Source organism: Mastomys coucha, chromosome X (assembly GCF_008632895.1).
Source record: "Mastomys coucha isolate ucsf_1 chromosome X, UCSF_Mcou_1, whole genome shotgun sequence".
Taxonomy (NCBI): Eukaryota; Metazoa; Chordata; class Mammalia; order Rodentia; family Muridae; genus Mastomys; species Mastomys coucha.
Window position 1 is genome coordinate 139516696 of NC_045030.1, and position 5073 is coordinate 139521768.

Below are 5073 nucleotides of genomic sequence, written 5' to 3' on the forward strand. Positions count from 1 at the left end.
ATGACAATGACCACTGAGGTATCAGCTCAAAAATTTGTTTGTGGGCAAACTAGAAAAGTTCCCATCTTCTTCAACAGTTTTCACTGCTGAAGTTTAATGTGGTGCATCCTTGTAGATTAGCCCAGTAACTTCATGTAAGCCTTCTGTTAATTAAAGGTTGTGAAATGCTGAATAGAAATTTTCTAAATGATACAGATTTAAAATACACATTCCTGTAAGTTCCTTTTGCAAATGGAAATGTATTACACCAGGGAAGAAAGACAAATGTCTTTTTACCAGGCTTATATCCTATTATCATTGTCACAATATGAGACATTACAGTATTACTAATTCGACACTTTAAGTGATAGAGTTAAGCTAATAGAAAGTCTAACACAGTCCCAAAACATGTCAGATATCTAGGAGCATGTGTGAAAATTCTTTTGTCACCCACCATTAATTATTCAAAACAGTCTCAACATCCTAATAAGTGATATTCCTTGGATAATTTTGGCAGGATATCAGAGAGCTATTTGGATTTGTTTGACGTGTTTCTGTTTTATATAGCACTATTTCCAATTGCATATGCTTAATCACATGTATACACACAAAAGAAAACTAAAAAGACATATGTAATATTTGACTGTCTTATGTATACATATAATAAATTGTACTTGCTTAACCCCATTATCCTCTCTTTACCTCTTTCCCTTTTCTGCTAAATTCCTTCTTCCTAAGAAGTCAGTGTTCTACTGTCTTGTTTAATTGGAGTTACTTGAAAGAACATAAGTGTGAGGTTATTTACTGGAAAATGGACAACTTTTTGGTGACTTACATAAAAAGAGAAAATGGGAACTCACTACCAGACACTGGGTGACTGCTCCCTCATATGGGTGAGTGATCCCTCGTATGCCCTTTTCCCATCCATGATTATTTAACAATGATAAAATACTATGACCAAAACAACTTTGGAGGACAGAGTCTATTTCAGTTTATATAGTCACATTTATAATCCATCATCCAGGGAAGTCAAGGTGGGAACTCAAACAGGTCCGAAACTGTTTGCTTTTCCTAACCTTCTTTTGTCTGCTCTCTTGTACATTCCAGGACCACCTGCTGAGGAATGGCATCATCTACAATGATCTATGTTTTCTCATATCAGCCACTAAAAAAGAAAATATACTAAAAAAACGATCCAAGACACAGGGAAAATGTTAACAGCCATATACTGTATATGTCCCATGTAGATAATCACAGTTCTGAATGCAAGTGCCAAGTCATAATCAGAAAATAATTTTTTGTTACACCTCCATATCCCAGCATCTTACACTCTTTGTTGTATACCACATTCTCAGTCTCATATATTCTTTAATGTTTTCTAGATCGTGGTAGGGTTTATAGATATTATCTGTTTAAAACCAAGCACTTATCGCCTATTTTTAGAACTTTAAGAAGTTTAAAAACAAGATTTTTATTTGAAAGGAAATGTCATACAATCACAATATTATTAAATTGCTCTTTCATGGTAGTCTCTGCTTCCCAACTACAGTCATTTCATTTATTTTTATTGTGATTGTTGTTACTATTGGTTCAAGTCTACCATCTTGTGGCTTCTTTTCTGTTCTATCAGACATTCTGGGTTACTTTCTTCTTTCTCCTGCTCTCATTTGCATACTACATTTAGAGTTTTTGGTTCTCCTTTACTATTTGCATAAAAAGGTGTTTAGTATGGTTTGTATATTCACCAAGTATATGATGCTACAATCTTCTTTCAGAGCATTTTCATTAGTATAGAAAGTCACACCATTTATGTGAGAAGTCACCCATATTTTTCCCAATACTACAGTCTTGAATACAATCAATTACATTCTATTTCTACGTTATGATAGTCATTTACTATAAATAGACTATGTAATATGATGTGTTCTGACAGCCTTAACTTGCCAGCCATATCATCAAATTCATCCATGTGATAATATTCACTGGTACTTCCTTTAAATGGCAAAATACTTTGTTAGATCTGAAGAGTTGTTTAGACTTTTTAAATTTATTTTGAACAATGTCACTAATTCTTGCATTAATTAAGTAATCCTTTATTTACAGTATAAAATTTAAACAAGATAATGGTTCTGATCCATGATACTTCCAGGTCCTGGATCACATTCTGTGAAGTCAGGGAGGCAAACACAGGGGCCAGTTCAACTTGTCATACTCAAGGGAGAATGTTGCCTAAAACAGCAGAAGATCTGGTTCAGTCTTTGTCTAGATTACATTTCACCATACTGTGAGCTTACAACTGGCATTGGGGGCCCTCTGTTGAGGCCTGTGGGAATATTCTCAATCTTTTGCATCACTAGAAGTTCATCAATGACTATATGCTTCCTATTCAGCCAATCACACTTAGGACACATGATAAAGAACTGGAACCCATTTGTCCTGGGACCATTGTGTACCATGAAATGCACATGTGGAACTGAGTGTCTATGTTTAAATTTTCAGCTGTAAATTGACCCTGATAAATACAGGTGACTCCAGAACCATCACCATTTAACAAAATCTCTACCCAGGATCACAAAATTCTTTATGATAAAGGAGCTTCCTTTGTATCCTATAGGAACACCATCCTTTCTGAACTCTCCAGAGCAGAATTACCTAAAGTTCTCTTCCATCTTAGGCACCACATTTGCAAACAGCTCATCATGCCACCAATCTCATCAGCACCAATGCTGACATCAAAGAAGAACACAGGGTTGAATATACTGGAATTTGCCACCATATTGCTTTGCTCTAAACATATCCCAATAGTTTTGTTTGGTCATTTAATGACACATATCCTATATGTGTACCTAAGAATTACATCTCACTTTCCTATACTTAATTTTTCTTTGAATCAAAGTAAAATTCATCATTTTAATAATGTTAAAACATGAAATCCAGCAAACAAAAATACAAATTTCCAAATGGTTTCCAAAAGAAATCTTGAACCCATAATGAGTTTACTTTCTATTTTCTACCTATACTTCTTAGAAACAACTTATCTGATTTCTGTTACTATGGACTGGCTTGTTTTGGGCACCTATATATAAAAGTCATACAAAGTATCACTTTATGCCATATCTATTCTATTTTACATAACATTCTCAAGGTCTATCTATATTTCTATGTTATAAACTGAACCACTACTTCATCTCTCTTTATTTAGGCTAGTTTAAACTAATTTATTTTTAATTAAAAATAATTATATCATTTTCTCACTTCTTCTCCACTTCCAACATTTTCTATGACTATTCTATCACCTTCTCAAATTCAGGGTTTCTTTAATTATTGCTGCTTCATTTATACATATAAAGACATAAAGTGGCTCCCGAATTACTTTCATGTTTCCTGCATGTGTATGATTTCAGAGTAGACTCCATTGGTATCCAGTCTGATAACCAACTATGGAGCTTCTCTTTGGTGGAAGATTATTCTCCCTGCTCTTAGCATCCTCTAGTTGCCTATGTTGTGGTTGTTTAGCTGCAGGTGATATTCTTAGATTTTTTACTTTAAACTTTTATGAGATGAATTGCTTGTAAATATCAATGTATAGAAAATTTGAATTTTTACCTATGACCCAGTTCATTTGTCTGTTGTTGTCTATACTTTTGGTATAATATCAAAACAAAGCTAACTTCCTATCTAATATTGGCATTTATGGTATTTCATGGGGTAAATTTATTATTTCCCATTAGCTTTGATATATGATTTTTAGAAAGCATGAGAGTTTCTCTGTGCAGCCTGGGCCAGCTGTGTTCTCAGGCTCCTGCTTTAATGGCTTCCTGAGCACTAAAATAATAGGCATATGCCAACTATAGCTAGCATAATGGTCTTCATTTTTAATCAACCTCAAAGTACTTTCTATTTTTCTTCATAATTTCATCACTAACTCAATTTTTAAAAGTACATTTAAGCCATCTCTAAGGCACCCTTGAAAAGAACAGGGGTCATGACTGACTTGGGGCAAGGTTGCTGGACCAGCCTGGCCCTGTAGCTGTCCTTGCAGAGTGAGCCTGGCCATCTCTAATCCCAAGTCCAGAAAACAGAAAAGATAACCAAGGGATAAGACACATGGTAAGAAATGTGACAGAGGCCATAAAGGATAAAGACAGAGAGGAAACTGGGCTGCATCTGGGCTTTGAGAGAGGGCAGACTCCATTTTACATCCAAATCCCAAGTATGGATTTAATGAAGGAAAGTTTCAGGCACCAGTATCAGCCTTTGAGTCTCGGGAGACAACAGTATCTCATTGATTTAGGTCATTAATCCAACTATATTATTGACTTAATCCAGCTTGTAAATGGGAGAGGTATGACCATCCAACCACTTAGAAAGGATTATGGTGTCCAGCTGTTAGAAGGCCGTACTGATCCTTTTCAAGCAAAAGTTAGTTTGAGGTGTAGTTAGCTTCAGAATTATCCATTGTGGCGATTGGGAAAAAAGGTGTTGTTGTTACCACTGCTTTCTATGACCCAAGACGTCTAGAAATTCTGTGCAAGTCATTCCATTCCTTCTGTGAGGACAACCCAAAAGAATGCTCCCTCCTGAGGCACTAGTGCCATACTTTACCAATGCAAAAAAACAGAGAGTACCTGGCAACCCTGCCAAGTTTCCTGAAGCAAGATTTGATCTCACCATGAAGGATGACTACTTCGTTCTTGATATCACAAAGATGAACAATCCAAGGCAGATTTTCTTTGGTCTTGCTCCTGGTTGGGTGGTGAATATGGCTGATAAGAAAACTATAAAACCTATACACTTACAGATGAGAATTGTCTCAAATATTACAGCTCCTAATATCCCTTCCAGTAAATCAGACTTGTCATGAGGCAGTCAGGGGTTGAAATATGGATTCTTATGGGTTTTAAAGCCTCAGGGTCGATAACCAGCCTTCACTCTGGTTAGATCTAGGTCTCTTGTTCTTTTTCCATCTGAAATTAAATTACAGGCAGAAAATGCAGCATGGAAGAAAAACAAGTACATTTAAAAATTTTTCAGGTTTGCGAATTTTATATATTTCCTAACTATCTTTTGATTTATTTCCACTGGAGTCAATGG

The 5073-nt window shown here is 35.5% G+C and overlaps 2 pseudogenes; one reads left to right on the top strand and one right to left on the bottom strand.

Moving 5' to 3' along the window:
* Positions 1-2246: 2246 nt before the first annotated feature.
* On the bottom strand, positions 2247-2755 carry LOC116096972 (annotated as a pseudogene).
* A 1209-nt stretch (positions 2756-3964) lies between these two features.
* On the top strand, positions 3965-4812 carry LOC116097027 (annotated as a pseudogene).
* The last annotated feature ends 261 nt before the right edge of the window (positions 4813-5073 follow it).